Below are 9,197 nucleotides of genomic sequence, written 5' to 3'. Positions count from 1 at the left end.
TGCTGTCCTCTCTGAAGGAAGTAAATTACCATCATCTCGCAGCTTGTCAAATGTGCACCAGGTGTGAAGAAGAACATGACGTGCACTGTCCTAAGCTCTCAGCAGGTCAGGTTTTGCTGTCCTCTGGAAACTGTCTAGCTCTTCAGTTTTTCTCCACAAAGGACACATTGTTTGGAGTAGTGATGGGGTGGCCCCCCAAATGCCCCAGCTTTGTTTCTAAGTGCTATTAAAGTATTTTGCCTCCTGAAGAGACTGTGTTCCTCATGAGGAACGGTTACTTCTCAATAAAGTGACCCCCTTTCCGTCTAAAGGGATGGAGCTTGAGACTGTGGAGGTGGAGGTGCTTGGTGAGGGAGGCAGTCAGGCAGTGCCACTCTGGGGTGCCCAGCTGCGCAGGGCAGTGACGGCACCCGTGTGCCTGGCGAACGCTTCTCTCGCAGTGTCGCAGGGAGAAGGTGTGAGGGTGCTGGGAGAGAGCCGGCGCCCCTGGGAATGACAGCAGCTAAAGGTGAGGGCTGGCTGCGTGGGCAGCAAAGGGTGAGCCAGCCATTCTCTTTGCAAATGCAGTGGAGAGGGAGGGAGCCCCTCCATCAGCGCAGCAACGTCTGCTGGGGCAGGGCCGGAGGCACCGGCGCCCAGGGCAGGGCTGGCAGGGGGTCTGAGAGAGCCACTCCGCCACCCCCTTGCTTACTGACCCTGTGGGGAAATCACTTTGGGGGCAGCGATTAAAAAGTGCATGCAAAGTTTTTAGGTCCAATTGGAACACTGAGAAGGGGTTCAGGGCCTTTCTCAGAGCGCCGCACGTTGCATAGTCATGTGTCATACACAGGTTTGGTGACTGGTTTCTCGCTTCTAATGCAAACGCGTACGCATCCTCAGTAGCGCTGCTGAAGAGTTTTACGGACTACGCATGCTCCCCAAGCGGGATTTTGGCCTCTTTGGGGCAGAATTATTTCAGTTAGAGGTCACCATCTCCCACTGCCACAATTATCTTTGTCCTATTTTAAACTCATTTTCTGTTGATGTCAGTGGATCCCAAGACCCGATCAGCTTGTGTTCTCTTGCAGCCAGAACTTTCCTCATTGGAAGTCTTCTTCCTGCGCAACTTAGATAACGGTGCTCTTTCCACTACCTGGTCTTTGTTTCTCACCCCTGCCAAGGCTGCCTCCCTTGATGAGAAGTCCCTTCATTTGTAAATACTCTAGAGAGTGGGCCAGCTCGGTGGAGGTGTCACCTCGACAGAGGGGAAGGTGGAGGGTCAGATCTCTGCATGTGGCAGGGGCTGCATTAACCCTCATCTCCCGCTGCGTGAATGACGGCAGGCAGAGGCACTGTGCAAGGAACATCAAACGTTTAATGAATTAAGACAGACAGATCTGGTAGAGGGCTGGGGCTGCAGTGGGCAGGTGCAGGTCACACGTCAGAGGGATTTGTGCTCCACACCTTCTCTATCAATATATCAACTGTGACTGGCGTGGTGTGGAGCACCTTGTCTCCTGGTGTTCCTCAGGGTTCTGGCTCGCTTGGTGGGCACATAGTCGCTATTGGATGCCCTCTGCTTGCTGCTGCCCCCCTGCTCCCCACTACAGCCCACCGCCGTGGCATCCCTGTCCGGCTTCCCCTCCCAGAGGGTTTTGGAGCTTTTTGCCACCGGGCACACCACCATCTTCTTCCTCTTCTTGGGTGGCATGCTGCCCCGTGGGGACGTCTCTGGCATCCTGAGGGTGTCAGCCAATGTGGGGCGCTTGGCCTGTTTGTCAGCAGCGTTGCCTGATCTGGGCACCACCCAGCAGGAGGAGATGCCCTGTGGTGGTGGCAAGCGGGTCAAAATGACCCGGGGCTGCCTCCGCAGCACCTCCTCCACCAGTTGGGCCATGCAGGGTGGATGATGCTGGGGTGCAGTCGGGGGGCTGGCCAGAGGACTCCTCAGCAGGATCTGCTGAGGACTCTCTGGGAGACCCTTGTGGGGGCCCTCTGAGCATCCCTTCAAGGGGCTCTCCTCTGAAGTGTCCATAGGACCCTCCTGAGAGGGCTCCATGGGACTCTCTGGCAGCCGGGTGGGGAAGACCGCTGCCAGCCCACCCTGCCTGCCTGTGGTGTCCAGCAAGGGGGATGTTGCCACCCTCTGCCAGGAGGGGTTGGTGTCCTCCTGCATTGAAGCCACCACTTGGTCCTTGGGACAGTCGCCCTCCATCATGCACTCCAAGAGGTCAGGGATCCTGTTGAGGGTGGTGGTCAAGACAGGGACATCAGGGACATCACGGTCGGTGTCCTTGCTGTCCCCCAGCCCTGCCACCAGTGATTGCTCCTTGGAGCAGCCACCCTTTGCCACGTACTCTGAGAGCTCTGGGAGCTTGTTGAAGAGGTTGGTCAAGCAGGAGCCGCTGAGAACTTCATGGAGCTCCAGGATGCTGTAGAGCCAGGTGAGCAGGTCACTGCTGTCCATAGTGGACGAATGCTCATCCTGAAACTGCAGATTGTCCTCTGCCAGCTCAGGAGAGGCCTCATTGAAGGCATCTGGCCCCAGCTTGGGCAGGGCCAGGAGATTCTTTGGGCTTGGCGGGGTGGTCACCACTTCTGAAAAAGCAAACAAAGCCAAGCCACCCCCAGGGTGATGCAAGCCTTCCTTGGTGCAGGTCACCCCTATGGGCTCTGCCACCCTGCAGACCTCACCTTGGTGCTTGGTCCTGCTTCTGCCAGAGAGCATATCCAGGGCAGGCTGGCAGGGGGTGGCAGCAGGGATGCCATCCTCACTGGCCACCACGTCGTTGTTAAAGGCCTCCAACAGCTTCTGGGCGCTGCCAGGATGGGTGCAGAGCACAGGGGGGACCTGCACGCAGTGCTGAGCCGCAGGGTGTTGGGGTGGCAGGGGCCCAGCATGGGCAGGGACGTTCAGCACAGTGCAGCCCGTAGGGTAGAGGGGCTGCCCCTGGCCCACGTCCCATGGGCCCAGCCCCACTGGCTGGTGGGGCACAAGTGTCCCCATCACCACTTGCTGTCCCTGGCCATAGGCAGGGGGACAAGGAGCAGGCAGAGGGGGCAGCTGCACAACCTGCCCCGAGTCCCCCAGGGGCCCCTGCACCGCCTGCCAGGTTGCCTGGGTGGGCTGATGGGTGACAGTGGGGAGCTGGGAAGGCCGAATAGTGATCAGCAGCCCCGGGACAGAGGGTAGCACACCAGCAGTGACCAGTGGTGGCATGGTCAGAGTGGTGAAGCTTGTGCCGGGCACCTCTGATGCCGTCGGCAGCTGGAGGGGGAACCTCTCTGTTGGCAGAAGCGAAGGGGGGTGATGGGGTGAGATGCTGGCTGACAGAGCTGGTTGGGGGTTACCCGGAGGGCAGGAGCACCACGAGGAGCATGCTGCTCTATGCTGTAGCAGTTGGACAGTGTGGCGTTTGTTGGGGCAAACAGTGTTCTGGGGTTCCATCTCCATGGCGATCATTCCGCCAGCACCTGGGTCAGCCAGCGTTGTGACAGTTTGACTTTTAATGACAGAACAACTTCCCATCTCAATGGTTTCCCATCCTGCTGATGCTTTCCTGCCCTCAGTGCTGATTTCCCACCCCCACCATTAGTTTCCCATCACAACTGTTTTTTGTTTGGGGAGTTGAGTTTCATGTGAAAGGGGAGTTTTCACCTAAATTTCTGTTGATGTCAGTGGATCCCAAGACCTGGTCAGCTTGTATTCTCTTGCAGCCAGAACTTCCCTCATCTGAAGGCTTCTTTCTGCCTTCTTTCAGCCAGGGCAGGGCTGGGAGGGAGTTTGAGAGAGCCACTCCTCTACTGCCTTGCTTAGGGACCCTGTGGGGAAATTGCTTTGGGGTGGGGGCAATTCGAGAAAACTGGGACCTCAGAGAAGCATAGTATTACAGGAAGCTTTTTAGGGTAAAAGACAGCTGTCGCTTTCAGGATGGCTGGCATTCACCATCCTAAATGTGTGTTGCCACGGCTCCCTAAGCAACGCAGCCTGCAACCTCAGCACGTGCTGACAGGAGTAACGGAGGCTGGAGCGGAGTGGAGACCCCGCGGCCAGGCTCTGTTATGCTCCTGCAGGAAGGGGAACTTGACGGTACCACAGAGCTGATGAGATGTCCGCTGCCATGATTTTCCCTTTTATAACAAATTCTACCAGGGATGAGCGATGACAGAAAAGGCAGGAATATGGTTACGCCAGTACTTCACAGTCCCTTGAACTTGTTGGAGTTCCAGCATACCGGATGGATTGTGCCCAGATTCTTTCTTTTACAGTGAGTCTGGTGGAAGAGAGGCAGCTCCTGCAACCCACCAGACTCCTTGGAATTTAACTTCTCGTGCTGGCCCTTGGCACTTTGACTCTGGGACTTCCAGTCCCAACTTGATTAGTGTTGCCCAAATGTTTTTCATTGCATCTGTAATGCTTTCTGGCCCTTCTGCCCCGCTGAGGATGCCATCAATGTATCGATACACTGTGAGGCCAGGGGGAATGGTGATCTGTGCTAAGACTGTGGCCAGAGCATTGTGAGCGATAGTGGGGCAGTGTTTGTATCCTTGCAGAAAACTGTTTGAAGACGTACTGAGTCCCGCTCCAGGCAAAGGCAAACCGGGCTTTTTCTTGTGCGTTGGAGCAGAATCACGAGGAATGCATCTCTAACATGTAAAGCATCTAAAGCTAACCTAACATCTATGTTAACCCTAATGTCCCACAAAAATCACTGGGTAGCTAGGTTACTGACAACGAAAGGAGAGGAAACAGCACTGGGAGAATGAAAATATCCCACTAAGTCAATTTTTTTGTCTACCTATACAGCAGAAGTGTTCTTTCGTGTTAAAGTCAGAGTATGTTCTGATTTGCGCTGCCCCACTAAATGGTTTTATGCTGCAAAGGTTTACTAAGAAATAATTGTTAGTGTTCTTCCTGGTTATGCACCCACATCTTATAATGAAAAAATTAGATGATAACGTCTTTGCTGTGCTACACTGTTGTATAACTGAGAGTTAGGTTGTGTTTTCATTTTAAGCATTCTCAAAAAAATACGGATAATTACAGCTTTTACTAACAGCACTGCGGCAAATGTGAATTCACTGGTGGGCTTTTAAGCCTCACCTCAGCATGTTTGATGTAGGAACAAACATTACAAGTACTCTAGTATTTTTGCCAATGCTTTCCTGCACAAATTGTATTAAAAGCATAGATTCTTCTGGTCTTCCATGCAGAAAGTATGGTGAGAATAAATCTGATGTTAAAATGACTTCTTCAGATGTCAGAGGTTTATTTAGAAATGTGCACTACCTGTATTTTTTCTTATTTACTTGCAGTGGGTCATAACAACCTGCAGAGAAGATATGCAAAGTACGTCATCCCTATTATTTCCATTCCTGGGTTGTGATAGAATTTGGCACAGAATTTTAGATCAGTTGCAAAAAGTAATGCCGGGCCACGCATATTCAGATTGATCCATGATCCCAGGTAGCTGTATGGGATTTGGTAATTTTCTTTAATAAGTATAGGAAAACTGCATGTATTATGAAAATGAGAATTTAGTGAGACAAAGGGCAGGTCCAGTTCCTTTTTCACTAATACACAGAGATGTTCTAACATATCAAACAAAAAGAATTTCTAAAGAAGTAGACCTTTCTGAGCTGGAGAAGAGGTAGATGAAATAGAAAAGATAGATCTAAAATCTGCAGCAAAATATTGCCTCTAAAGGAAGATGTGTTGGGTGTTTTTTTCTTCATGGAAACAAATGAACAATTACTCTGCGATTCTCCTAACTGGAAATTTGCAAAAAGCTGTGTAGCGTGGTTTTCAGTAGTATAAAAAGCAAAAGCTCTTTAGGGTTTCAAGTACATCTTTGCAACAGCTGTTAAAAATATGCAAACACACAGATTGTTCCATTGTATGAAAACACCTTCATTTACTACTTATTTGTCATACAGGGAGTAAACTAGCAGTGACGACTGTTGGAAAGTTTTAGATGAATAAAAAAATCCTCCAAACCAGGAAAAATACTGTGCTATCAGGTAGCTGCAGCTTTGCTGTGTGAGCTTATTATTCACGTGGAGACTTTTTCTAAATGTGTCACTTAAGGCAGGGATGGCTTCTAATTCTAAAAAGCCATTTGCCTAGAGCAGTCGCTCATGTGCCACATACAGGATTTTTATGCTAACACTATTAAAAAATTTCCCTAGAAAATTTTCCCCCTCCTTCGAGTAAATACAACCGATGTCCCTAACTGTCTCAGTTTCCTATTCCACCATAGGTTGCTGTATTTCAAAGACAAAGTTAACCAACGGCTGGTTACTAACCGAGGGCTCAAACCAATTTTTGGAGCAGTCAGGTAGAGAGTTGCCATTTAGTCTGGACCCACTGAAGTGCCAATGTAAATATGAACAAAATAAGGTATATCAAACTTCAGGTTCTCTAGCAAAACAATGGAAAGAATATGAAGAACTACGTCTTGCCTACTGTCTGTTTCCCATATGTGTGGTGATCGGCTCCCTGGAAAACAAGAGGCTGGGCTGGTCCTGGCTGTGCCCATGAATATGCCAGCTGAGTGCTAGGTGGTAGCAAGGAGAGCACTAGAGAAAAGCACAGACCCATTGACCCAGCACCGCCGTTCTCATGTTCTTCGTGCATGTGAGGCCTGTTAGCCATTGTACATGTATTTATTCTAACATGGGACATCAGTCAACAGTCACAACACCGGTGGATTACCAGCACTTCATCATATGCTTCACATATAGTGTTAAAGGAGAAATTTACACAGACGTGGGTACCACTAGGTTTGCTTTAATCGCCACTCAGAGCTGGGCCACCACCCCAGCGAGTGGCAGAGAGCAAAGGGATACAGCACGGCTTATATACACTTATCAAATCATTAGTCAATGCCCGAGGTTTTTAGAAGTTTCCTTTGGTCTTGTCTGTTCTGCAAATCCATCACCTGACCCTGTCCCTGTTGATTCATCTATTTGCTTCCAGTCTCTGCCTTGGTTCCAGGCTTCTCCTCGGATCGTGATCTTCTTTCTGCCTGCTTTAACTCACATACTCCTTCAAGCACACTTAGTCTTTGAACAAGCAATTCCTATTCACATATACTGATTTTTTCTTTCTTGAAACACCTGTGTTTCTGCGAGCACCTGTGTGCACAAGTTGATCATCTGTTGTTTCTCTGTTCTTCCAGTGATTAACTGGACTGGGTGTTAAACCAGCCTTGGATTAGGGCTACACTAGGGACAAGGCCTGGTTCTGCCACTTAGCTGCTTTAGCACTTTAAATTTCTGAGTTCAACACACATTTTCTTTAACAAGCAATACCAGAACAATGGAGAACAATTAACAATGGTTTGGTCACTGCTGTGACGAAATAATGACAATTATTATTTCTGGTGTAGGTTGCTGTATGTCATATTTATGAAACTAGGATTTGCCGGAAGAAAAATGTTCTATTTCACACCCACAGATGAGCTCCCTGAGATAGGCATTCACGTTTTAACAAGCCTTTACATCAAAGGCTGTAAACGAGCGTCAGTCTGCACAACCAGCTGGGAATCTTGTGTTGTTCCAGGCACATCTTTTTGTCCCATTCAATACCTTGTCTGTGCGATTTGCCTTTTTGTCTGTCTTGTGCTCTCCTGCTAAAGACTTTATAGGCTTCAGTTTTCTGATACTGCTCCAGCTCCTGCATCTAATGCTCCTTATCTCTATCTGCTCCATCAAGGTATTGCTGAAACAAAGAAGTCCAAGAGTACCAGGGAGTTGCCTCCCCTTCAGGAGGAAGGGAAGAAAAACAACTTGCCCGATGAAGTGCTGGTCCATTTCACCTATGCAAACAGGAAAGGAGTGAAGAAACAATGAGAATGTACGTGAGATGCAAAGACGCAGGATTTCTGGATAATATTACTGTATTCTGGTGTCTGTCGTGTCCGTGTCTCCCCCCCACCCCCTTTTCCCTTTTTTTTTTTAATTCAAATCACTATTCTATTAACTCTTTTTTTTTTTTTTTAGATCAAGCTTTAACGTTCAGACCTGTAACTGCAGGGTTCCAATAAGCCCTTGTTTTTGTGCCCCACAGACAAAAATGCACTACCATTCTACAACCACACACTTTTCCCATCTGAGAGGCAAACAAAACATCATGGCTATTGGAAAAGAGCAGCATAAATATCAAAGAGCCTAGGTGATATCAATTTAAGCTATCTACGTTTAGGTTAAAAGAAAACCTCAGGCTAGGAAGAAAAAAATATTTCACACGTGCATAATAGAATGAGCTTAACTGGAGAATTTTTTAGGGGGACCGATGAACTGAAAACCATTTAAGAAGTGGTCACAACACTTGCTAAAGGGATCCTTTCCAGAAAAAAAAAAAAAAAAAGTTGTTGAGCAAGTTTTTCACCCAGTGAGTTTAAAATTCAATGGAAATAAGTATTTAAATCAGAGTGAACATTAGTCACTGGATATGCCTTTTATTTTCATTGCATCATCACAACAATACATGCAATAGTTATAAATTTCATGCATTTGCAAACCTGTTTTGATGCTGCTGAGGAAACAGTTAACATTCTAGATTGGGGTGCAAATTTAGTGATGCTGGGTTTGCATTTCTTTTGGACACTGTATTCTTCCAGAAGACATTAATTCTTCTCTTCTGTCTCCAGCAATGCGCTGCTGACAGAGTACAGTAACCGAGTCAAAAACAGCAGAAGTTTTTCCTCCGATTGTGTCTTGGATGAATTGTTTTGATCAGTAAGAAGGAGTTCTACTGTACTACGTGTAAGTAGATGTCCTGGGTTTTCTAGCGCAGATCTATACAGTTCTTTAATATTTCTTTATTATTATTTTTTTTTTCTTACACAACTTAAACAAGAAGAATGATTTTTAGGGTGTTTGCTGTATGACTATAGGAATGGTCTTTTTCTAGGGGAGACTCACTATTTGGTCAGCTCAACCAGTCCTTATTTCAGTCAATTCCAGTCAGCTCAGCGGTCCTTATGCTCACCACACAAAAGAAGTAGCAGGACTACCAGGCTGGAACAGGGGAAGCGCGAGACTTTCCCTTCAATTGTTGTATCGGACAACTAGTTCACTAGTTGCTGCAGCTCAGACAGACCGGGACCCCGGGGAACGGGACCCCCGCGGCCTGGGACCACGACCAGGACCCCGGGGACTGGGACCCCCACGGCTTGCGACTGGGACGCCTGGGACCAAGACCAAGACCCCAG

The 9,197-nt window shown here is 48.6% G+C and overlaps 1 long non-coding RNA gene across 1 annotated transcript; it reads left to right on the top strand.

Annotated features, from left to right (window-relative positions):
- The first annotated feature begins 7,275 nt into the window (after window positions 1-7,275).
- Window positions 7,276-8,374, top strand: LOC121081939. Its single transcript, XR_005825847.1, has 2 exons — window positions 7,276-7,888; window positions 7,984-8,374. It is a non-coding gene; the product is annotated as an uncharacterized LOC121081939 (long non-coding RNA).
- The last annotated feature ends 823 nt before the right edge of the window (window positions 8,375-9,197 follow it).

This window comes from Falco naumanni, assembly GCF_017639655.2.
Source record: "Falco naumanni isolate bFalNau1 chromosome 22 unlocalized genomic scaffold, bFalNau1.pat SUPER_22_unloc_1, whole genome shotgun sequence".
Lineage (NCBI taxonomy): Eukaryota > Metazoa > Chordata > Aves > Falconiformes > Falconidae > Falco > Falco naumanni.
The sequence above is the reverse complement of the archived record's forward strand: the minus strand, read 5'-3'. Positions and strand labels throughout refer to the sequence as shown.